Genomic DNA, 27,566 nt, shown 5'->3' with positions numbered 1-27,566 from the left:
TCATGGTGGAGGTGTGAGTAGCCTTGGTGCAGCCTCTACCACTTCTGGTAAGGAACTGCTATCTGTATAGCCCAAGAATAAGTATGAAGATCTTAGGCACAGGCTAAAAATTGGCCATGAAGTTGGTGGGATCCCTTCATCAGCCTGGGTGACAGACTGGAGTTTGTTAATTTCTATTCAATGTTTATTTTTAGTGGGATAGGTTCTTTAATTGTGGATAGTAAATTAGTCGAGGGAAAGGTTGAGAAGTAGTCACTATAGAACATCACCTACCTGGCATGTGCAAACACATGTCAAGGTGTGCAAACAAGGGAATTACTCACATAGGCTATTCTCTGGCATAAAGATAAGTGCAAAATAAAGACTATACATAGAAAGAATTAAAATGTATTCCAACGAATGTCCATGATATTGACAACACAAAACAGAGACAAAAGATAATTCAATATATTTAGCATGAAACCATACAGCTCCTCTACTTACAGAAAGCACACCTCATGAAAATCAAACAAACTGCCATGAAGTGGGACAGGCTTGTATATGTCTCATCCTGCACAGATTGCTGGATGGGTATCTTTTTGTACTAGACACTTGTACTGGGGAGTGCATGGGATGGGTTCATATGGAAGGCAGACTGCCAGGCCATTTTTCTTTAAACAGTTACAGCCCTAAATATGATTCCCCTGACTTTTTTGAGGTTTTGGCTTAAGGAGTTTTCCAAACACCAAGGGAAACTGCAGTTGTTGAGTGGTAACTGATTACTTGACCCTCATTTTGAATGGGTTTCTGAAACCATTAGAAAGGACTTGATTCAAAGAAGTAATGTATTGAAGAATAGGAACTCCCAGACACATGCATGTATGTGGAAGTGTGAGCAGCAGAGATGATATTCCATTCTGCAGTCCATGCTTTGTACTGGAGACCTGATGTCCTTGTTTGAAACTTTAAAAATCTGCCTGAATTTGAGAATCATCCACATATACTTTTGGACCATTCTTCACTTTGCTGAAGGCTTAGGCTGGCAGTAGGAACAGACCAATGTGGATGTTTACAAGCACATGTGCAGTCACCTCTACCCTAGTAAGTACTTGGCAAGATCAAATTCAACATTTCATGGTAGTGTGGGTTTTACACAGTATTCTTCTGCCTGGAATGAATGTAAGTTTTCTACTCCTAGATTTTCTATTTCCACTGACTCCTCAGAAGTCTTGGTCAAGGGGAAGGTCCTGGGATTGCTCCAGGAACCCCAAGTCCTCTTTGTCTCACTGTAAGTCCTCGGTACATTCAGGTAAGAGGCACAAGACGTTTCACTTCTCAGCCCTATGGTGAAGGGCTAGGCCTCGGGGAAGAAAGGGAAGTGTCACTGGACTGTTTAGAATAGCAGTCATAAGGTCAGGACATGGACATGGACTGGTGTGAAGAACTGAGTGATGCCAGCGGGCTGGACACATCTCTAGATACTGGCATGCTTTCTCCTCCTACCATGGCTATAGAGGAGGGAGTTACATATGCTATGGTGGTGAAGAAAGTGGCAGGGGTCCTGTACTTCGAGTTGCCCTCTGTGGCAGTCAAGACTAGCATCTTGATGGAAGTGTGACATCCGGGAGCTTACTCCTCTGAACCGCTACTGCCTTTCAGTTTGGGGGATGCATTGGCTGCTCATTCCAGGCAGTTGCAGGGGTCAAATGAGGGTCAAGTTGTGTTCCTGCCCGCAGCTCCTCTCTTGGGCAGCATGTAACAGTGCCTGGTATCTTTGAGTTCACAATTATCAGGTCTGGAGTTTGCGGACCTGATAATTCTGACCTGGAGACACTCAGCCTTGATAGTGTCAGAATTCCACCTGAAGTTATCACTTCAAGAGAAATGTGCTGCTCGTAATCAGGGGCAATGTTGTTAAATAACAAGACTGTTAATTGTAACTGCGTATGAAAACAATGCAAGCAGGCCTGACAGGAGTATTTGTGAGGACCAGGTCAAAAGTTATTGCCAAGCCCCACTTTGACTTTTTTTCATAAAAAGATAAAATGTTTTGTAGGAAAGAGAAAAGACAGCGTTTATTGCCACATAGCAGCAACACTGCAATAGCGGTCCCATTATAGAAGAGCAGACTGCAGAAAAGTCATCCTTTTTGCATTGATTACCCCCAGTTTTTGACTGATGCTGGTGGCTACTGACTCTGAAAGTGCTTTGGGCTCTGCTAACCAGACCCAGAGCCAGTGCTCTATTCTCTAAAGGTATATGGCAATTGTGTGAGAAGCTGGCCTAGTTTGTAGTGGGCACCAAAGGTACTTACACCTTATACCAGGTCCAGTGATCCACCTTAGTGAAATGTAGGCAGTGTCTAGCAGCTTAGGCTGTCTAGGGGTAGCTGTAACAGAGCAGCCAAGGCTCAACTAGGAGACATGCAAAGCTCTTGCAAGACCACTCTAGAAACACAGTACCTATAAACAATAAAAGTCAATACTCAGTGTTACCAAAAATAAAGGTACTTTATTTTATTGACACCAGGCCAAAAATATCTTAGAGGCAATACTCCTACTGGAGGTAAGTATTATACACAATATATACACTAGTAACCAAAATCAGGTAAGTAAACAGTCATAGAATAGTTCAAACAGTGAAAACACAGTAGATTGCAATGTGCCTAGGGGCAACACAAACCTTCTACTAAAATAGTGGCATGCAAAAGTCAGATTCCCCCCTAGGCAATTGTAGAGTGTAGAGGGGCGCTGGGAGTGTACGAAAACACCAAATGTAAGTTAAGTAACCCCCCCGGTGCCCAGGAAAACAGGGGTAATGTACAGCAAGTTTCCTCAGAACACACTAGAAGTCGTGATAAATGATTATGCAAGAACCAAGCAAGACTGCAAGAAACCAACAATGGATTCCTGGACCTGAAGACCTGTGGAGAGAGGAGACCAAGTCCAGCTGTTGATGAAGAGTCCAGGAAGAACAGGAGCCCATGCCAACCTGGATGAAGGTGCAAAAGTGGATTCTCCGGTTAGAAGAAAACTACAGAAATGCACCAAAGAAGATAGCGGCGGGTTCCTGCTTGGTGCAAGAGATGTCCAACGTTGAGTCCTTGGATGCAGGCTGTTTGCGTCGCTGTATTCCACCAACAAGCCTTGGTTCGTGCAAGAATGTGTTTTGCGTCAAAGGGGAGCTGCCTGGAGCCAGGTGGGACCAGGGGGTCTCAACATGGACTGAAGAGACAGAGGGGACTCTCAGCAGTCCAGACAGCCTTCAGAAGACCAGGCAGCACCCACAGGAGTCCTAGGGCACGGGGACAAAGGAGTTGCAAAGTGCAGTCATCACAGCACTACACAAAAGGATCCCACACCGCCGGAGAACAACTCAGGGATCTGAGAATCACAGGATAGAGTGCTGGGGACCTGAGCTACGCTGTGAATGAAGAACCTTTGGAAGAAGTGCACAGAAGCCCAAGGAGCTGCAGAAGACGTAATGCACAGGGGTATTTTCTGGCACAGGGAGGACAGCCCTTACCTCCACCAAATTTGGACAGTTGGACCTTTGGACTGTCAGGATCACTTTGGTCCACTACCTGTGTTCCAGGGATCAGGCTCGTCGACAGGAGAGGAGTCACAGAGTACCCATCCTCATTGCAGATACGTGCCTGCTGAAGCGGGGAAGAGACTCCGTCATTCCACGGGAGATTCTTTCAGTTCTTCTGGTGCAGGGTGAAGACATGCAGTCCTCAGAGCGTGCACAACCTGGAACCTGTTGCAGTTGCTGGCAGGAGCTGAAGTTGCAGGTCACAGTAGCCTTCCTGGTTACTTTGTTGCAGTTACAGCACTTCCTGGAGCAGTCTGCGGTTGATCTGACGGTCAGAAGCTGAAGCAGACGATGCAGAGGAGTCCTGGTGGAGTCTTGCAAACCAAATCTGAGGAAACACCCAGAGGAGAGGCCCTAAATAGTCCTGAGAGGGGGACTGGCTACCTACCCAGGTATGCACCTATCAGGAGAGGTCTCTGACGTCACCTGCTGGCACTGGCAACTCAGATGCTCCCATAGGGTCCCCACACCTTGAAATCCAAGATGGCTAACGCCAGCGACACTCTGGAGGAGCTCTGGGCACCACCCCTGGGGTGGTGATAGACAGGAGAGTGGCCACTCCCCTTTCCTTTGTCCAGTTTCGTGCCAGGGACCCTTTTTACCTGTTGAATGAGAAGGATCCGGAGACTTCAGGCATTTCTCTTCTATGCTTTTTCATTTCACCTGAAATGAGAGGAAGCAATTCCTCAGGGATACCCAGCATGGATGCATGGACCCTAAACTCTACCTCAGCCCAACCTGAGGCCTCTAGGTCATTACCTAAGAGACATTCTACAGGTACGCTAGGGGATACCACCACCTGCTTTGGGCCAGTAACTCCACCCCAACTAAGTTGCACTACAGCTAAGGGGAGAGACTGAGTGGAGTTATTGACATCAGTAACCTAGTACTTCTGTCCAAGGAGGTGTGGTGCAGGTGACAACAAGTTTTCAATCACCAAAGTGATACTGGCACCTGTGTCCCTGTAGGCCTGGCCCTCAACACCATATATTAGAATTGACTGCTTGTATTTGTCCATGTTAAGGGGACAAGCAGCCAAGATGGCAAGGCCAGTGCCACCAGGTGTGGCAGAAACTGTCTTGGGAGTTTCTATACCTAACCGTTTCTATGGTGGACCCAAAAGTGAACCGAACTACACCTTTTATTTGACTATTGAAAGTAGTCCCACCACTATTACTACTACTGCTAGGGGCACTAGAGTTTGAAGTGGATGTGTTAGTGGTGGTAGGCTCAGGGGCTTTACCTGGGCAGGACTTATCCCCTTGCCTATGGCCTCTACCTCTGCACACATAGCACTAGGACTTTTTATTGTGTGTAGAGTGAGAAGAAGAGGAAGATGATTTATACCCACCCCCAGAGGAGTGTTGTGGACCTGAAGAAGGATCTTTGAGTTTTACTTTTATCCCTGTGATTGTCCTGAGATTTCTCACCATCTTTCTTCTTTTCTTTGTCACCCCCTGAATGAGTTTTTCTGCTCACCCTTGTTCTGACCCATTTGTCTTCCTTCTTTCTCAATTCTTGGGGAGATGTCAGATCCGAGTCCACAAGATGCTGGTGTAACAAATCAGACACACAACTCTTTAGTACATGCTGTCTCAAAATCAGATTATACAGGCCCTGGTAATCAGACACTTTACTGCCATGTAACCAACTCTCTAAAGCCTTCACAGAACAGTCCACAAAGTCAACCCAATCTTGTGAAGATTTTTTCTTGGTTTCCCTGAACCTAATTCTATATTGTTCTGTGGTGAGCCCAAAACCATCAAAGAGTGCATTCTTTAAAATGTTGTAGCTGTCTGCATCCTCTTCCCTATCAGTGAGGAGTCTGTCCCTCCCTTTGTCAGAGAAGGACAACCAAAGTATAGCAGCCCACTGCTCTTGAGGGACCCTTTGAACCTTACAGGCCCTCTCAAGTGCAGCAAACCACTTTTGAATATCATCCCCCACCTTGTTTGGGGGAACAATCTTATGCATGTTTCTGGAGCTAATGTTGTCCTCCCTGACCTCATAACTTCTGAAAACGTCAATGCTGCTGCCACCATGGGGAACGAACCCCAACCCCTGTCTTTCTCTTTCTACAGCTAAGGCTTCCCTATCTAGGGTCAGCTGTTGCTGTTTCAGCCTCAGTCTAGCCTCCTCCAATCTCAGCTTTCTGAGTTCCCTATCTAGAGAGTTATCCTCAGGATTGGATGTGTTAGACCCTTCAGAGACTGAGGTGATGTGAGAATAAGCAGAAGTAGATTTTTCCCTAACTTGTGTAACCCTAGTGACCTGGCCTCCAGGTTTGAAGGGTGCCCTACTTTTGTGAGACCCCTTCCCACTACCAGCTACACTATGTGGCTTGTTAAGATAAGGATCTGTGGAGGACCCTCCTTTGCATCTTCAGGACCCTCTCCTGAATATACCTGGTCATATTCCCCCTCTACTTTCTCTTCTACCTGGTGACCAGACTATTCTTGGTCTTCTTGGAGAAGAAGGTTCAAAAGGAAATCATTCTTGGGGTTCTTCCTAATCCCTAAGCTTATTTCTAAGCAAAGCTCCCTCAAACTTTTAAAGTTAAGGTTCTCATAGGTTATCTTGATAACCCTGGGAGTAGCCTCAACAGAAGACATAGTGATAGAAAAGTTAGAGAGAAGAGTAAGAAGTAAGCAAAACTATTTCACCTAACTTTTTAGAGGAAAAGAAAAAAAGTTTGGAAAACAATTTATTTTGAGTGAAAATAAGACTGCTCGGTATAATTATATATTGCGCTAAGTATTGGAGTACACTTTTCTTGTGAAAAGCACCAGTGACAAAGTGATAAGTCAACTGCAAGTACTTATCCCACCGCTGCACCACCAATGTGAGAACCTGGCCTGGTTTGTAGTGGTTACCAGAGGTACTTACACCTTATACCAGGTCCAATGATCCACCTTAGTGAAATGTAGGCAGTGTCTAGCAGCTTAGGCTGTCAAGGGGTAGCTGTAGCAGCCAGGGTTGAACTAGGAGACATGCAAAGCTCTTGCAATACCACTAGAGTCACACAGTACGTATACACAATAAAAGACAATACTCAGTGTTACCAAAAACAAAGGTACTTTACTTTAGTGACACCAGGCCAAAAATATCTTAGAGGCAATACTCCTACTGAAGGTAAGTATTATACACAATATATACACTAGTAACCAAAATCAGGTAAGTAAACAGTCATAGAATAGTGCAAACAGCGAAAAACACAGTAGATTGCAATGGGCCTAGGGGCAACACAAACCATATACTAAAATAGTGGAATGCGAAAATTGAATTCCCCCCTAGGTAAATGTAGTGTGTAGAGGGGAGCTGGGAGTGTTAGAAAACACCAAAGGTAAGTAAAGTACCCCACCCCAGAGCCCAGGAAAACAAGAGTATTTAACAGCAAGGTTCCTCAAAACACACAAGAAGTTGTGGTAAACGATAATGCAAGAACCAAGCATGACTGCAAGAAACCAACAATGGATTCCTGGACCTTGAAGACCTGTGGAGAGAGGAGACCAAGTCCAGAAGTCGATGAAGAGTCCAGGAAGAACAGAAGCCCGTGCCAACCTGGATGAAGGTGCAAATGTGGATTCTCCGGTTAGAAGAAAAGTACAGAAATGCACCAAAGAAGATAGCTGCGGGTTCCTGCTTGGTGCAAGAGATGTACCACGTCGAATCATTGGATGCAGGCTGTTTGCATAGCTGGATTCCACCAAGAAGCCTTGGTTCACACAAGAACATGTTTTGCGTCAAAGGGGGGGTGCCTGGACCCAGGGGGGACCTGGGGGTCTCAACTCGGACTGAGGAGACATAGGGGGCTCTCAGCACTTCTGAGAGCCCTCAGAAGACCAGGCAGCACCCACAGGAGTCCCAGGATATGGGGACAAAGGAGTTGCAAAGTGCGGTCATCACAGCACTACACAAAGGGATCCCACACCGCCAGAGAACAACTCAGGGAGCTGAGCGATACAGGATAGAGTGCTGGGGACCTGAGCTACGTTGTGCATGAAGAACTTTTGGAAGAAGTGCACAGAAGCCCAAGGAGCTGCAGAAGACGTGAAGCACAGGGGTACTGTCTGGCACGGGGAGGCAAGCCCTTACCTCCAGCAAACTTGGACAGCTGGGCCTTTGGACAGTCAGGATCACTTCGGTCCACCACCTGTGTTCCAGGGATCACGCTCGTCGACAGGAGAGGAGTCCAAGAGTACCAGTCGTCGTTGCAGAATGGTGCCTGCTGAAGCAGGGAAGTGACTCCGTTACTCCACAGGAGATTCCTTCAGTTCTTCTGGTGCAGGGTGAAGGCAGGCAGTCCTTAGAGTGTGCACAACCTAAAAACTGTTGCAGTTGCTGGCTGGAGCTGAAATTGCAGGTCACAGTAGCCTTCCTGAATACTTTGTTGTAATTACAGCACTTCCTGGAGCAGTCTGCGGTTGATCCGACGGTCAGAAGCTGAAGCAGATGATGCAGAGGAGTCCTGGTGGAGTCTTGCAAACTGAATCTGAGGAAACACCCAGAGGAGAGACCCTTAATAGCCCTGAGAGGAGGATTGGCTACCTACCCAGGTATGCACCTATCAGGAGGGGTCTCTGATGTCTCCTGCTGACACTGGCCACTCAGATGCTCCCAAAGGGTCCCCACCTCTTGGGATCCAAGATGGCTAACGCCAGGGACACTCTGGAGGAGCTCTGGGCACCACCCCGGGGTGGTGATGGACAGGGGAATGGTCACTCCCCTTTTCTTTGTCCAGTTTCGCACCAGAGCAGGGATTGGGGGGGGGTCTCTGAACTGGTGTAGACTGGATTATGCAAGGAGGGCACTGTTTGTGCCCTTCAAAGCATTTCCTGAGGTTCTGGGAGGATACCGCTCCCATGCCTGTGACACCTATTTCCAATGGGAGAGGGTGTAACACCCCTCTCCTAAAGGAAATGCATTGTTCTGCCTTCCTGGGATTGAGCTGCTCAATCCCCAGGAGGGCAGAAACCTGTCTGTGAGGTAGCAGCAGCTGGGGCTGCAATGGAAACCTTAGAGAGCTGGTTTGGCGGTACCAGGGGTCCATGGTGAAGTCCCCAGGGTGCATGGAATTGGTCCCCAAATACCAGGTTTGGATTGGGGGTTCGATTTCACAACCTTAGACACCTCACATGGCCATATTCGGAGTTACCATTGGGAAGCTACATATATGTATTGACATATATGTAGTGCACACTTATAATGGTGTCCCCTCACTCACGAATTCCGGGAAATTGGTCCTGGATACGTGAGGGCACCTTTGCTAGTGAAAGGGTGCCCTCACACACAGTAACTTTGCACCTAGCCTTCAGTAACTGAAGGTTAGACATATAGGTGACTTAATCGTTACCTGATGCAGTGAAAATGGCTATGAAATAGTGCGTGTGCACAATTTCACTCAGGCTGCAGTGGCAGTCCTGAAAAAGTGTTTGTATGAGCTCCTTATGGGTGGCAAAAGAAATGCTGCAGCCCATGAGGATCTCCTGGAACCCCAATGCCCTAGGTACCTAGGTACCATATACTAAGGACTTATAAGTGTGCCAATCTGAATTGGAATATGGAGTCACTAAACTATAGTGACAAATTTGGTAAACAGAGAGAGCATAAGCACTGGAGTTCTGGTTAGCAGAACTCCAGTGACAGTCAAGCATACTGACAACACATATAGGCCACAAACTATGAGCACTGGGGTCCTGACTATCACGATCCCAGTGAGACAGTAAAAACACACTGACAAACAGGTAAAAAATAGGGGTAACCATGCTAGAAGAAAGCCACCTTCCTACAAATTGGTATAATTCAAATTGGCCGCAACAACCTACCTGTAGGTCCCTAGTATCTGGTAGGGCATGTAGGTTAAGAGACCCCAGTGGATGTAATGCACTTTAGTGTGCACTGCTGTGGTGTCTGGGTCATTTTAAACCCATTCCTGCCTTGCAGACTGGTTCTAAAATAAAACTGTCCCCAAATTCGACCTTGAAATTAAGAGTACTTCTAAAGTCCAAAACAACTGTTTTATTACATTTAAGTTGCACGTGTGTTTGGCCAGCCTCAGATGGCCAGACAAACACGCATGTGCACTTAGTGCACTCTCCCCTCCTCCTGCCTCCTCCCTCCTACCTCCTGTGGCCCAACCGCGCCCCTCCCTGTACACTCTGTTGGCTGAGCCAGCATATGAAAAATGATGAAAAATAAAACGATAGCAAGCTATCATTTTATTTTTCATCTTCTGGCTCAGCCAGGGGGGCAATGCCCCTCCGTCACTGCGGAAGAGCCGTCCCTGCCATTTTCAGAGGAAAGTATGGTGTTTCTAAGTGGTATTTTATCCTAGTTACATCATATCTATGTGTGTGTACAAGTTGCAAACGTGTGTTTAACTCCAATATAGTAACTGAAAGTGATATGTGTAACTTACTTCTCAAATGAAGTATTGTCTATGGTGTCAACAGATGACTACAACTGCCATGATGTTCTGTTTTTGGATCTGAAAAACAATAGTGGAATGTAATGTTGTTCCACCATCCTTTACTTCCATACCTACACACTTTAAAAAAAACTAGTGCATTTGACAGTCCCCATGTCATGCTTTTAATTAAAATATCACTTCTTGTATATCTCATCAATGTTGACACCTGCTCATAGCTACAGTGAATTGATGAAAATGCTTACACTTTGGCACTTCAGGACATCTATATAAGGTCAGCACTGGAGTTGTCATCTGTGTAAATCAGGCTGCATGGGTAAAATAATGAAAATAACACAAAGACCTAACCAGTCTATCACTCTCTTTCTAGTTTTTAGGTTGGCCCTTTTGTAGACAAGGACACATGAAATGCACAAACTATATTTTAATTACATATCCTCTGTAACCTTTGCAGGTCCAAACACCTGGTCCAGTGCACCACCGTCTGCTAGCCAACACACCTCCACTCCACCCCAGGAGCAAGCCTTCAGTGAGGACTCCAATGCTGCAAATCAGGATGACCACATGACCACAAGCCAGCTGGTCCATCTAGTCTGTCTGGCCAGACAGCTCCAGGGAGTCAAAATGTGCCCACACCTACACCCCTTACCACAGCTGCAACAACATCTCAGCGTGAGGACAGCTCCATTTCCTGTGCACCAAGGACCAACATACCAGTCCTGTGCCCCCCAGTCCTGGCTCCTGGCACCAAAACAGCCTCATGTTATGCGTGGACCCAGTGGGTTGGGCACACTTCCTCAAGGGCACAGGGTAGTGGGGTTAGGGCTCATGGGAGCAAATCTGTGGGCCAGCCAAGGGAGGCTGCAGCAGTTTTTGTTAGCTAGACCACCACTGACCAAATATTAGGATCAGTCCAACAGTCCTAAGGCATGACGGGCCAGGTTATAACTGAGCTCCTGGAAATCAAGGAGGTGCAGAGGGAGCACATATTGGACTTACAGAGCCACAATGAAAACCTGAGTTCCCTGATGACATTTACCACCATATGTGCAGGGCTTTCCCTGTACCGTATGCCCGGTCTGTGATCCCTCCACGTCTGGGCAAAGTACACCGCTGCCAGCCACAGACAGGGCGGCCCTGCCACATCAGGACCCTGCTCATACTTCCCCCGTCCCTGCACATCTGACAGCTCCTCCTCCTGATAGGGGATGGTCATCCAGACCAGTAGGAAGAGATGTCAAGACCACACCACCACCCCCAAGAGACGCAGGACCTAATTTCCTCCTTGTGTGTCTACCATTCACTCACTATTTGATGGACACATTTACCTTTTCTAACAACAGTTGTATTTTGAACATTTGACTTCAAACTGTTTTTGGCTCCACTAACATGTTTTCATCCACCATGATACTCATTTGTGTTTATTTCATCTTTTTATAATACACCTCACTCTTATTTTTGAGTTATGATAATACATATGATAGACACAGAGTGCAAGACTCTTGTTGAATTATTTGTGGCATTTCCTTTGTTATGTCTATCTTCCACCATCATGTTGCCAAATCCTTTGAACATCCAGTTGGGAAAACAAATGTTGCAATTATAGAGAGGTAAAGTGTTAACCAAAAACAAACTCAACTCTGAATGGATTTGAAACATACAAATGTTGGCAACAGGTCCTTATAGAAATGGAATCTGGGTTACAAAAACCAGTCCTAATCCCCAACAGTCTGTGCCATTCAGGGTTATATGCACCACAACCTTGAAACCATGGAGAAAAGGGAATATGCAATTGGAGCAAATTAAATAGGAAAACTATCACTGATGTATGACCTCAGTTGAAGCCACATATCCTGCCCTCACAATAGGATTCCTAGATCAATAACACCAATAGTCTACATCATGGCAGTAACAACATTTGAGGCCATGTGAGCAGTACAGGAAACTGTAGCAGTATCTGGTGCAATGGCACACCCACCATTCAGTGGTGTGGTAACAAAAAGTTAAATCACCCATGATTAAACACATTAACAGTTACCACCACTGTCCATAAATTGAAGATTTAGCCAATGTGAAGGAAGAACAGTATGCTAGGGCTTTACATGCACATGTGGTGTGAGCAACTCAAGTGGCACATATTACCTTGATGGCAGCATTACACAGAAAACAGGTCAGATATACTCTTCTGTGCTTCCATACTATCGGAGTGCAAGTTGTCACTGGAGAGGATTTGTTCATCCCAAGTGGATGTCTGTTCCAGGATCAACACATGTTCACTTTGTGCTTCCAAACAGCAACATATCACAGAAAATGTCAGAACTTTGAACTGTCCAAATGAAGAGGACCGGGTGAAGGACCCTGAAACAGAATATCAAGGGAAAATTAATTTGACCACATATTAAATTGAACTCAATTGACAAGTCATGAGGACACACACTTAGAACAAGCACATTTCATCTATGTCAATAACCACATTACCCAATGTAAGGAAACTCTGATCCTCTGACATATTTGCCTTGAACTTTCCTGCACTGACCATTCCTTACAAATTACCATAGCAGACAGATATGTTCCCTAGATCACAAGCTGTACTGACATTGGAGGTTAAAATATGTAAAGGTAAACTTACACTCAGGTGAAGAAGTGGTCAATCACATATTGACCTAAGTCAACTCCTTCTTTTTCACCACAGTCATCTTCATTATGCATTTCAACATCCTCATCCCGGGGCTCATCACAGTCGCCCTTCTCTACTATTATAGGGATGTCTCTCCTCAAGGCAATGTTATGGAGAACGTGGCAGGCAACTGTTATTTGGCACACCTTATCGAGTGAGTAGAGGAAGGCTCCATCAGTCTTGTCTAAGCACCTAAACCTAGCATTCAGGAGCCCAAAAGCCCACTCCACCTGCCTCCACGTTCTTCCATGAGCCTCATTGAAGCGGTCTTTCCCTATCATTGTTGTATTCCTCAGCAGTGCCAAAAACCATGGTTGATTTTGATACACTGAGTCTCCTACACCGAAGCAGCAGATTACTCACATATCAAGCCATTGTTCCTTCCTAAAGTAGGATTCAGGCAAAAGATCAACAAGTCATATTGTACTTGCCAACAAGCCAGGCCCTCTCTGGTCCAAGCTGTGACATCAGCATGTGTATATTGCTGTTCCGTAGTATGAATGAATCATGTGTTGACCCGATAAAGAGGGCACACAACTTGAGATGTGTAAGTCTGGTAAGCAGATAACTTGCACATTGATGGAATAAAAGATTTTCCAATTGCGGTAGACCTTGGTATTGTGGCACCAAGGCAATATGCATGCCATCCATTGTTCCAATCACATGTGGTATACCACCCAAAGCATACATTTCTCCCTTCACTGTGGCCAGATCCTGTGGACGTGGGAATTGGATGTAACTATTGATGTTTTTCATCAAGGAAGCAATGACCTCTTGTAGCACACCACTGAAAGTTGGCTGGGACATGCCCCAGATACTGCCACAGTGTATTGAAATGTACCAGTGGCTACAAAATGCAGTACTGCCATGAGTTTTACTATTGGTGTTATGGCTGTTGGATTCATATTGTGAGGTAGGAGATCAGGCTGCAACTGCTGACACAAATCCAGGATAGCTGGCCTATTTAGATGATATTGCTGGATGATGTCCCTTTCTTCCATGATGGCAAGGTCTGGAAAGGGCCGGAACACCTGAGACTGTCACCACCTAGCCATGGCTGGGTTCAGACATCAGTATGTATGGAAACGAAAAGACCAGATGAAATGGTCACACCATACTTTTAATGTTAAAACACATCTGACTTCTTGATAAGATTAGAAATGTCATTGGGTAAGGCATGTACACACATTGACATCAAATATTTCAAAAATTTGAATAAAACCTTTTTTTAAACTGAAGTATATTATTTGAACATAATTTTTCTTATCTTTCTTTCTAAAATACCATCAACGGAGGGAGTACTTCCCCCGCAACACTTTTGTTGTCAAACACAGTCAAGGTTCACATTTTATTGTGTCATATCTTTCCAAGAAAAGTGTTGTTCGTATCTGACAGTTAGAAATACTCTAGCATCCATTTATAGTGCTAGTGATGAACTAACAATTTAAAAATGCATAGCTTCACACCCTAAAATGGCGACCGCCTGACCCCGCCGTCAGGACATTGGCTACCCGACCCGAATTTAACAGTGTTGCTCCATGATGGTTCCTGCCATAGGCTAATGAATGTGATGCCTACGGATTGCGCATGCTATGTACTTGTACTTCGCATTGTGAAAAAACACTAACACTGCAGCCATCCAGACCTCCTCGTGTTTTGCTGCTGTTACTGACCTCTGGGAGCCTCAATTCCAGACAAAGTAGGTGATGGGACCCCTGCCTTCTCCCCTGAGAAGCTGGAGTTCGTAGCCAGGGAGGTTCTGTCCCTGTACAGCCAATTCTATGGGACCCCAGAGGAACAGGCACATGTCTGATTGGGGAGTGTCTGACTGAGTAACCTCTTCCTTTCTGATTCACAGACAATTTGGTTTCTTTTGGTAATGCGGGTAGTGTTGTGATTGGAGTTGACAGAATGATGTAGCTGGGACAGATTTGTTTTGACCAATGTCTGAAATGTCTATGCAAGGCAATGTTAAGTCACCTGAAAGTGGAAGCTGTAATGTGTGTCCATGTAACACACAAATCCTATTTCATCATACAGACTGAACGTCACTGACTACCAATGGTCAGTAGACAGTGTACCAGTAGTATGACTGACAATATACAGCCAATGTTGATAGTGATGTTGAGCAAAAACTGTGGAGGGTCTGGAGTTGTCCGATGCTGTACTGTCACGTGGGATTCCAGCACATAATGTGTATTAGGTTGCTCTGTATGGTTTAAAGCTGTCATGGAGCAACCTATAGGTAAACTTATTTTAGGTGCAGCAAATTCAGATGACACTGGCTCACCATTATCTATCCCATCTGTCCCATTCCAAAACACACTTGTTCAAACAACCCACAAATCCCTGCTCTCACTGAAACATAGTTGCCCTTCAATCTTGCCATCAGTCACTGTATGTGATGCAGACCATGGGACCATGGGTTCTGAGTCTTGGGAGTTTAGTCAGGAAGCCAATGTAGCTGTGAGTATGATTGTGTGCAAGGATTGTACAGGTGGTTTGGCCTTTAGTAGCTCACAATGATTGTGTGTAATCAGGGGTGGCTTTCATAACATAATTAGTTGCATAGCTCTAGCCAAGATGATGTTTTAGGCCTGATTAGGTAACACAAGAAGCTAGCACATATTGATGGTACACATGAGATTGCAAATCAGTATTTCCACTCTACCTGTAACAATTTGCTGGTAAAAAATCTAGTAACTGTTTGGTGAACGTACGTGTGAATTTACAAAATGTAATGTCACAGCAGTACTGCCCAACAGTAACACTGAATTTTCTTTTCTTGTTCTTTTATGTCACCTATGCAGGCCATCTATACAGGCCAATGCTCATCAGAAGCGGGAAATGTGGAAGGCCATCGCAAAGAAGGTGCGGACTCGCCGGGTTTACAAGCGGTGTAGCCTGCACTGTTGGAAGAGGGGGGAGGACCTGCGAAAGTCAACAAGAAAGTCAGTTGAGAGCCAAGTCGGGCAGTCCTCCCAGTGATCCAGGTGGGTGCACCGCAACCTGACCCACCCTAAAGGGCCCATTTTTGTGGTGGCTTACCCAGAGCTTGATAGGCAGTTGAGGGCCCAACAGCAACAACAAGGGGTAAGTCATTATCTATTGATATTGTTGTGGTTTAACCTATATATACTTTCTAGCTATGTTGTATGCCATCAGTTTTGAGGATGACACACATCCAAAGCCCATGGGGATTTCAGAAGTTGTAAGTTGATCGGACACTGTCTCATGCTGTGTGTGTTGTATTTCTTTGTGCTGAAGGATGCCACTAGATTTCCCCCTCACAAGTAAAGTACTGCAAACAAAGGGATTTCCAGCATTTTCACAATGACATGAGGGACAGTTTCACAAACATGCCCCATGTCACGATTGGTTCAGGTGTGATGGTACATCACAAAAGCGTGTAGTGAATGTCGGCTGGTAACTGTGGCAAACTGCAGAATTATGATGGAGCTGATATATCAGACTTGAAATTGGTAGGTTGGTGCGATGACAATATGAGAATGTGCATCTGCACCAAAAGTATTGGTATTCTGTGTACAGTGGCATCATTCCTTGTCTGACACATGTTTGAAAGTAGTTTGTCCAGCAAACATCTATTAAATTAATGTGGACAGTAGCAGGTGGACCTGAGTCCTTAGTCCCTCACAAATATGCATGTAAGTCAGTCTGTGATTGCCAACATGAATTTCTATGCCAAACTGTATGTGTCCAACAGACAGGAATGTGCCCACATTGGTGAGAGAGTTGTGCATCCCAGAAACAACATTTTGGTGTCCTTAGTCTTGCTCAGAGGAGAAATTGATGATGAAGAGCAATGTAATACTGAAATGGACATTTGCATGTGGAAGGTAACATCACAGAGATGTTGTGGTGTCCCATCTTGAGCAGTCAATTTCCATCCAAATATCTTACCCTTTAGGAGAAGTGAATCAATTTTAGCTCTGTACTGTAGTGGTTCAGAGATGTAGACAGGCCTATGTGTTTAGTCATGCTGTTGAAACCTCTGTTATGGAGTGGACTTTAAGTGTATAAGTGACAAAGGCATACATAATATGCAAGCTGAGGTGGGGGATTACTGAACTTGTTACAAATGTTGTGTGATATACATTGATGTCCAATTGTATTCTCAAAGATACACTATAACTGTTTTATTGGTGTTTTAAGCATAAACGGGGCAAGGCGAAGGTGACAGCTGCCACATCAGTGGGGATGAAATGGGCCACTGGGGATCGGGTGTGGACACCACAGTACTGAGGGAACCAGTGGCATGGAGGGTAATGCTCCCCCCAGTTGGGCGTAGCACGCCCCCTAAAAGGGACACTGTCACCTTTGCTGCAGGCACCTTTACCTCTGCCCCGGTGTCCCAGACTCACTGAGGAAGCTGTTGTTCTTCTAAGAAAAATCGCTGTAGGTTAGACTGCACTATTGAATGCCATTCAGTGGCTGGCTGGCCAGAACACCCAGATGCTGGCTTACCTGGATGGCATTCACAGTGCCCTGTCTGGTCAACAGTGGTTTTTACAGGGTCTGGCCTCCTCATTGGTAGCAGCCTCCCACGCTCCCCTAACTCGTGCCCAGACTTCCACCCCTTCCCCACTTCAAATTCCTCAAACGAGCCCAGTCCAAAACATTTGCAAACATATACAAGCACCCGCAACAACAAGCACAAACAGCACATCCCAAACTAACACAGTAAAAACCACAAGCACAGACACACAAATGCAGACACCACACATACCACCACAAGCACACCCCCAGCCAGTGCACCCACCATGGCACAACCACACCCCCCACCACCACCACACCCACAGACACAACACATACCACTGCAGCAACACCCACACACAGCACAAGCACACCCCCAGTCATGACACAACCACACATCATCTCCACCACCACACCCACAGACACAACACCCACCACTACAGCAACACTCACACACACCACAAACACCCCCTCAGTCAGCACACCCACCACCACACATGCATACACCAGTATACCCAGAGACACCACACCAACAGATACCACATTCACTACACACACATCCACACATACACATACTTGAAACAAACACTCAAACTCATTCACCCAACAGACTATCAGTAAAAGATACAAATCTAAAATTACAGCATATACACCAGACCCTCAAGCACCCACACCTTCAACACACACGCTCAACAGACACTCCCTCTACCTCCCAAACCCAACTCCTTCACAATCATCCTAGCCATTTACCTAAAAGGAGCCTACTTTCTTCCCTGACCCTGACTGCTTCCACAACTCACCCCATCCCTCCCAAACAAAAATCAACCCCTTCCAAATCTCAAACCACCCCTACCAAACCCACCCCACCCAAACCCATCACTCCCAAAGCCAAACCCTCCACTTTGAAACCTAAACCCTCCCCTCCCAAACCTAAGGACCCCCACTAAGATCATTGAGATGCCTGCTCTCTGTCCCATAAATGCCCCTTCCAGAGGGTGTTTCTTCTTTCAGTGAATTTAGGAGGCAAGTGATGGACCTGACAGCCATTATGGACCAGATGGGCTAACACCTTTGTATACATATTTTCCTTCTGTCCAGATGGACTTTTCTTATTTCTAATTGACAGACTTATCTTATCCTTGTAGAAAGAACAGTTATTTTAAAATATATTTTTCCTGGTCTTATTTTTTAATGCTTACTAATTTTCTAATTGTGTTATTTCTGCTAATGTGTGTGCCATGCACTTACTCTAATTTTTAACAGTGACAAACAGAGGTTGCATGTTTTATATGTTTTTTAATGCATATATTAGTGCTGTACATAAGTAATGTGCAAGTTAATTTTGGTGCAAGCATTTGTGTTTTAACTGGACACTTACACCAGACTTATATGTGTTTCTGTTTTTGTGAGTGGAGAATGAATGTGTGTTTTTTGACATGATGTGTCAATAATATGCACATATGCATTACACAGATAATCTGGCACCTTATGTGATCTTATGTTTGTGATATATTGCACATACCAAGAGGACATGTGACCTTCATGCATTTCGGCCATGATTGTAGTTCACCAGTAAAAATGGTATTACATTCTGTGTACACCCACCTGTAGCATGTTGTAGTGTAGTGCTACACTATCATGGGAGTGTTTAGTTCTAATTGGGGATACTGTTCAGGTTCATACTACAATATTTTGGGAATAATATTGCACACACCTTTATGGACACATTTCTATTTGTGATTGTTGTGTCTTTTTTGTGTAGGTGCCCATTGCCATTAAGGCAGTCTGTCCCAGATTGGTAGGTGCTAATTATATCTCGAGGTCTGTTCTGATACCTTTTCAGACTTCAACATTGCACACTTCAGCATTGCGCAACATTATGGTGGTGTTTACACAAATTATTCAGTCATGCATGAGTCCAGTATTACTCTGAGAGTAACAGAAATGCCTCTGACTTCTTGGACCTGGCCCAGGAGTAATGATGGGACTGTTAGCAGCAGGTTCAAGGCGACAGAATATGGAGAAAGAGTAAAAAGGTGAGTTTCATGTTTAGGTAGCTCCCAAACCGCCAACTCAGGTGTGGACGTTTAGCTGCCACGGTTGCATCAGCGTGACTGCACATCCTGATTGGCTCAGTGGGAAAGGGGGCTGTTGTCCGTTGCCAGCAACTTTTGCCGATGGCACCATCACTATTTTCTGTTTTGGTGGCATCAACTACTACCTGTCTCCCATGTTAAGCCTGACTGCTCATTTGCTAAGCTATGTAGGGTTCAGCAAGGATTAATTTACTTAGACTTGACTGGATCTGTTAGTAATTGTGGTACTTTTACTAGCTGAAGGTGAATACCTCCACCAGCGAATAATCCACTTTCCCACACTGATTTGTAATTTAATGTACAAATTAATTTTGTAGTACGAGCATGTAACCCTTGAAAGCTGGGGGTGCAGGGCAAGGACTTGTGACAGCCCTGCCTATTGGTTTAAACAAAATAAGTGAAATTTGTGAACATTCAGTACAGTAGAGCAAGAAAAAAATGTAAAGAATTTTTTTAAACTGGAAATTAAGTAACAAAAATAAAAAATCAATCGACACAAACACAAAAACCTCTCAATTACTAGGAGCACATGCTCTAGCTGTGATGTGTACATCCCAAAATACCCAGGCACTACCTCATATGTAGAGGCACAACTATCGTATGCCCAGGCATAGCTTCAAATGCACAATTAAAGCCTCCAATCTGCAAGCACATTCTCGGATGCCTGGTCATACTAACCGTATGCACAGGAGTAAACACATCTGCCCAGGCACAGCCTTGTATGCTCACCTGTAGCCAGATATGGGTAGTGCAGCTCATTAACACCTGCATAACTTCAGATGCTCTGGTTAAGGCTCCTATACCCTTTGTGTTTCATAATGCACATTTATAGATCGAAATGCCCAAGGTAGTATTTAAATATCCAAATTTAGCCACAAATGTGAAGTGCATCCCACCATGCACAGGTTTCACCTTCATTGGACATTTCAAACCAACTTCCTTTGCTCTACCCGCCCCTACATGCAGGTACAGCCTCAAGTTCATATTCCACCCCGACTGTACCTGTATAGTGTCAACAGCACAGTGCAGCCTCCCAATGAGCATACATGGCTTCAAATGCAAAGTGCAGCCTTGTGAAGTATAGATATAGACACAGATTTCCAGTGCAACCTCACCATGCACAGGAAGGACTACAAATGCCCAGTGCATCCTTCTTATGAACCGAAGTTCCTAGTTCAGTCTCGATGACTACGGATGCAGCCTAAACTATCTAAGGCAGCCTCCCCATGGGAAGGTGTTGACTCAAATGGTTAGTGCATTCTCTCTGTATGGCTGTATTCTCTCAAATGTCCAGTGCAGTCTTTCAACCTACAGGAACGGCCTCAAATGCCCAGTATAGCTTTCCTTCATACATATATAACTTCAAAATACAAATGCGGTCACAGGGCACACTGTGCCAGAGACTTATGTACTTAATTATAGGCTCAAACGCCTGGTGCATTCTCCATTCTTTTTTGTTTAGCCTGCTTTTACTTGCAGCATCCTATCCTAGAAGGGAAGAACTGAGGGCCAGAAAACGCTGACCTGGTTGTGAATGACATCAGTACAATAACTCCTGTCATATCTTTTCTTTGTTTTCCTGAGCAGTCTGCTGTTACTGGGCAATATCACTGGTGGGTGTTATCATTTACCATCAGTGTGCAGAGCAAATGGTAATACTGCATTCAAACTCCATAGTCCAGATACCCTTTGTGTACATGGCTTTCTTGGTAATAGCATTGATCAAACAGTCAAAGATCTATCCACGGTGTTATTGTGGATTTGTGTCATGTCCACCCGGAGCCCCCTAATGCGCTCTGCCCTGAAACCCCACTATCCTTGCAAGATCACCTGGGGCCCCCCTGAAATATCATATCCCTATACAACACAACGGGTTAGTGTCCCGGCCAGTAAGAGCAGTCAGGAACACAGTAGTCACACACAGTGATCAGGCCTAACATCATCGTTCTTAAGCTATCGAGTTTTAAAAGGGTCGCCTGTTCACAGAATTCAACACTAATTTGATTTATCCCGTTTTTCACTAGGTTACCTACCTGAAGAACCTGATGGCACCTTCTAGAAACTTCTCAGTGGCCATTTGGATTCGGAACCTTCGGGAATCTTCTTGTGACCAATTTGGATCCAAAGCCTATAAAAGACACACCTACCTGCCCCGTCCTGCTTTGCTATCCAGAACTCAGCAGAAGCAAGCTTGTATCCAGTTGTCAGACTTACTACACAAATCGGTCCAGCTTCCCAGAACGACTTCAGACTTCCGCCTGATTGTCCAGTCTTCCCAGGGGACAGCATCTAAGCATCTCCAACCTTCATCACTTATGGCGCCAAAAATCCTGCAAAAGAAAAGACTACGATGACTGCAATGTGTCCTAAAGCTACAGTATGGACTCTTAACAACTCAGTTAACTAGAAATAGAAGAAATTTCCATTTAAGGGGACATTTGTGAGACAGCGTGTGAGGCTAAGCATGATTGTTTCAGGAGGTCGTTGTGACAGGAACAGGACGTAACCACCAAATAGTGCTAACAACCCATTAGCGAGCTTGAGCATGCAAGGTTCTAGATGCGTATAGACTAGGGCACAACTGGGCAAACTCTCAGGCACCGATTTCAGAAAAGAGGCTTGGAGGAAAAACAAGGTAAGGGCTGGTTTGCACACACCTGGGAGGTCACAAAGGGGATTGAGCATCCAGTGGTGCAGAGGTGTAGTAGACACTGTCTTTTATCCTTGCAGTGAAACGCCTGGAGAACTTAATCGAAAGAAGAAATGTAGCAAATTAAAAGCAGTGAGGAACATCACCAAGCAGAGCAGTGTGAAGAAACACAGCAGCACAACCACTTGCAGACACAGTTGTCATATCTTCTCCTTCATCCCATTTCCCTCCTTTTCCTTGTCGTTGTCTCAGATTAAGCATATCCAAAGCTTGATCTGGAGAGTGGAGTTGGGCATTATAGATCAAGCATTGTTCATCACTCCCGCTGGACCTTGAGATCTCAGGCAGTCAATCTGGTGAGTTTATTGGCCAGCCAGCCTCTGATAGTTTGGAATTCAAATTATGGCACAAAAGCACACACAATAAACTCAGGGACAGATTTATCAAGGTTTTGCATCACCCTTGTGCCACACAAGGGGGCACAAAGGCAACACAAAACCTAAGTGAGATTTATCAAGCCACACAAGGCCCCCTTGAATGGCCCTGCATGTCTTGATAAATCTACAGTAACACAAGGCAGCACAAATCACTGCCTTGCGTTACTCTGCATCTGGAGGTGGTGTTCCATGGGTGGAGTGTGGGTGTTCTCACCTATCCATCCAGAGATTTTGGTGCATCAAAATGCTACACCTCCCCAGATGAGCCGTAACTAAGAGAAATATCTTTAATTCTCCTTGTTTTTCCTCTATCTCTATGTGCCGCATTCTGCAGAACATGTAGAAAGAGGAAATGCCTCTCAGGATTCTTTTTGTGCAATAAGGTCTTCCTTCCTACACAAAAACAATACTGCCTACAACGCGGGTACCCTTGCAACATGACGCAAGGATGCCTGCATTGGCGACAGGCAGCCAAAAGTGAGTCAGCTCAGCACTAGGAAAAGACTGGAATGCGCTGTATAATGGTAAATACGGCACATTCCTGTCCTTTCCCTTTCACGCAGCGTGGTGCAGCAAGGTGGCTTGCTGTGTTGTGTTGCGTGAAAACTTGATAAATATAGGTCTCGATATCTAGTAGGTGCTATACATTCTATTAACAATAGGTCCTGACTTGCATATACGGTTGGTTTGGCACTGAAAAGTATGACACTGTCAGGTAAACCTGAATGTTTAGTGCTGAGTCAATTTTTTCTGATGGGACCAAATTTTCTGCATGGTGAACAGTTACAATAGTTACACTAATTAGGAGCAGAGATGGCAGTCAATTCGGGTTCTTGTTGTGCAAAGGACCTGAGAAACATTTCAATTTTTACAAGCGGATATCAATTAAACTCCAATCAATGATCTCCTGTGAGATATATATATCCTAACGATCTATATAGCACAGTGGGTATGATCCAATATCACAGATCTTGTAACCCACCATCAAAATGGGAAATTGTAATCACAAGTCACAGGCAAGGGGTCAAATAATGTGCAAAAGAAATCTGAATTAGGGGCATGATTTAGAGTTGGGTGGTGATGGAGAATGCTCCAATTTCTAAAAGAAATGCTAAATCCCAAGGACATTTCACAGTCTGACTTTTATCTGTCTTTGGGATAATGTGGTTAGGAGATTCAGCCAGTGGATTCTCGAATGTTAAATTACCACACAACTCTAAAGCAGGCCTTATGTCTTTTGGAATTGTGACCTCAGTAACTTCCTAGCCTAAATTATCCTGTACTGTTAGCTCAGTCATTGGATTTATGTCAGAGTACCTGGAAATACCCAAAACTGGTCCACTGCAGCTAATGAGTGACTGGGAATGGGTTGGCACCTTTCAGTTTGCTCTTAAGAATGTTAAAAGTGTAGTGTTTTATATCCCCTTTATAATTGGTGACAGTCACACATCTGTGTGCCACTCCCGTGACAGGTTGAAAGCCATCATAAACATAGGGAATCTCTAGTTTAGGGTAATGGTGTCACCAAGCTTTTAAATTGCAGCATCTTGTAAATCATAAATCATTGGATGTTCTCTTTAATGCATAAGTGATTAGCAAGGGAATTACTAGCCAATGAACTACACAGAAGAGTTGAATGAGGGATGTTCTTACATACTTCTAAGGAATGGGAGATATGGGCTGACACAATGTCAAAATGGGGTCATGAAACCTTCGGTGGAACTGTACTCAGGTTCAGAGTTCCAATTATTTATTACTGGATTGTAAGACAGGTGTTCCTAGGAGCAGGTCAAGAGGCTGTGCAGGATCACTGGACAGGTACAGGTTGGCCTGGCCTTCTAATTCAGTCAGTCTTCCTGCAGGCCTTATGTTGGTTTTGAGATCACACAGCTGTGTGTCTCTCTAGGCATTCTACGTACCCCCCTATTCATACAGAGAACAGCAGCAGATCCTTCCGCCCTGCTTCTATATTTAGTCCCAACTTCAGGGGTAACAACAGCTTAAATTAGAGCCTCTTGCTTTCTCTCAGCAGATTGTGCTGAACGTCTCCCAAGTAGTTACTAAGTACTGGCTAATGCTGCCTAATCTTTATTTTAACTGGGGCCACTGGCAGAAAGCCAATAACAATCAGACTGTAGACCGCCTTTAATGTGGAATTCCACATCCAACCACTGTTCTAGGCAGTCCAAAGGGTTTGTGTCCAGGACTGAGTGGAACAAGTGATGGTCAAGACAATGTAGACTGAGAAGTTACAGACATCTCATGTGGGGCTGAATTATTGCTGAGTAGATTATCAGACTTAGCTGCATGGTAGCCAAACTGGTTTCAGCCAGGTGCTGTTGAATGGCAAACCTCTGGGTTAAATATAGGGTGAAGCACAACTACCAGACACGGTTGAAGCTATAAAAGAGTCTTTAAGCACCACAATGACACAAGTTCATTCAGTGCTGAAAGGGCCAGAATGTTACAGCCTTTTCTACCTTCTGAAATGTTCAAATTATGGCTTAACCCTCATGCGAGGAACCACCATTTTGGGTGACATGACATGTGCCCTTACAAAGAGCTCCATTCATATGGCTTCCAGTTTTTAAGCTCACCACATGCAAGCAGAACTAATCAGCATGCAGTGAGGAGGTCACAATGAACCAGAATATCAGGGGCCGCTGAATTTTCATAACAGGGACAAAACACACCTCTCCCACAATTACAGGTAAAGCATTCAGGCCCATATTTATACTTTTTTTGTGCCGCATTTGCATCAGTTGTGACGCACAAGTGGTGCAAACTTACAAAGTATAATTCTATTTTGTAAGTTTGCACCGCTTTTGCATAAAAAAAATTACACAAATGCGGTGCAAAAAAAGAATAAATATGGGCCTCAGTTCCCAGCAGAGCACATCTGTTGCCACTAACCTCTAGTCTTTCTTGGGAATACGTGAGTAGCCACCGCACAAGATGTACCCAAAAGCAGAAGAGCCAGTGCCCCTGAACATTCATCTGGATATATCAAGCCTTGGTGTAAGCTTTGTTATATTGCTGTTCAGGACATTTGTCACTACTACCTCTACAATACTATGGATATGTTCAAAGTGGGGGAAATCCAGACATAGATCTACACCCATGACTACCTTCCCTGCTTTGTGCTACTTTGCCCTAATAAACCATGCATTGCTTAAAACGGTATTTTACTTTCACAGTTTTGAACACAAGTGTTTAAGTAAAGTCTTAGATGTCTCTCTTTTCCTTGAGGCCGATGTACAAACTAGCCTTCTTGAGGACCTGCTCTAACTTTGACCGACACAGCACTGCTAGAAGGCAAATTCTTGGTCCTTCTCCTGAAGTGTGTATAAAGCGCAGTTCTGAGTGCATTGAAGCTGACATGGCCTACTTCATTAACGGTAATAGGGTAGAAACATACAGTACACTGTGCCTAGAGGTGGGAACAAGGATGGGTGTGTGACTGCAGACCATAGCCTCTGCAGTTGTTATCGATGTGTGTCAGTATTGAAACCCTGTCATGAAAAAACAGGGATCAGAGTGCAGGAATTTAATTGATGAAGACTGAGTACCAGACAGAAACCCCGCCCTACTTCTGAATGAGAGGGCCTTTGGCCTTGCGCAGTGGGGGTTGGCTGCAGGGCTTCAACCCATGCTGAACACTGCCTTTGGCCATGCACAGGGTTTCATGGGTGAATAGATTGTTTTATTTTTACGTCTGCTTTGGATCCCTGTATTTATTGCAGATTTACACTGGGGGCCACACTGAGCCCTGTGGTGGATCTGGGTTTCACCCCCCCAAAAAAAGAAACATTTGGGCAGTTTTTGGCCCATGATGTGTCCACACCTCTATGCATACTATGGGGTCAGGATACTTGTATCCTGACCCCTTAGGCGTTTTTTCCCTTTTTTTGCACCCCCGGCCCAAGTGAGAAAGAAAATGGTGGCCGCAACTGTGCTGTCAGGTTGCAGCCACCCGATCAGAGCCTTGCTTTTTCAAGAATCTGTTGATTCCCTGTGAGTGTTTCCACTAAGGATTAGCATCCCTAGATATCTATATTTCTTTTTCCTTTAATAACTCCCAAACTACTGGATGGATTTACACCAAATTACAAAAAGCACATTTTCTGGGCCGAGATCTAGCTTTCTGCTAAATGTGGTGTAATTCTGTCACGTCCGACAGTCATGTCTAAAATCCCTTTGAGAAATTGCATGGTAAAAATGTGCTTTGGGGCCCCCCTTTTCTCAGCCCCGACTTGACGAATTACCCCAAAACTTTCCAGACAGCGGCTGAAGTGACTAGTACACTACTTTTGAAAATTTTGTGAAGAGTTTTCAAACCACACCCAAGTTATTGGCAAAACAAAAAATGCTTTGTTGATGGGAATTAGGTCCTGACTATAACTGCTTACTGGCTGTCTCTAGGAGGTAATAGATAGATAGATAGATAGATAGATAGATAGATAGATAGATAGATAGATAGATAGATAGATAGATAGATAGATAGATAGACAGACAGATAGATAGATAGATAGATAGATAGATAGATAGATAGATAGATAGATAGATAGATAGATAGATAGATAGATAGATAGATAGATAGATAAATAGATAGATAGATAGATAGTTAGTTAGTCTGGGAAATTTGCTTAGATAGTTAGTCTGGGAAATTTACTCTGTAAGCAGAGGATCGTGAGGAGGGGAGGAACCGAGGGAAATGTGAGAACAAAATAGCAGTGCTTACTAATTGAATTTTCCTTTAAAAACAAGCAAAGAGATAAAAGAGGGAAACAAATTGCAGTACTTTTAGTGAACATGAGTGTTGAGGGAAAATGTTTCTGCGATCACATGACATGACAGCTCAGTAGCCAGACATTGGCAGTTCCCTTCTGTTAGAAGTCACAGCATTCAAGGAGCAGGACTTCTGATGGCAAAGAATCCCCAGTGCGTGGCTACTGGCAAGCAGTTGGTTACCCATTGCCTGTCACATGGAGTGGGTCATCTGTGGGCAAGAGCACTGAGGTGAGTTGTGATGTGAACTGAGATGTGACATTGGCTGTGGTGATCTTTGGGTTAAGAGGAACAGAGCTTAATTTTTAAAAGAACAAGTGCCAGTGGCCAACGTTTTGTTCTGGACCTGTGGCCTTTGCTACTGAATGTCTGGATGACAAATACTAATGCTGCGTAACCTTGTTTCAACCTAATGCCTCTTTAA

The sequence above is a fragment of the Pleurodeles waltl genome, chromosome 5 (genome assembly GCF_031143425.1).
Source record: "Pleurodeles waltl isolate 20211129_DDA chromosome 5, aPleWal1.hap1.20221129, whole genome shotgun sequence".
NCBI classification, from domain to species: domain Eukaryota; kingdom Metazoa; phylum Chordata; class Amphibia; order Caudata; family Salamandridae; genus Pleurodeles; species Pleurodeles waltl.
Note: the sequence above shows the minus strand (reverse complement) of the source record.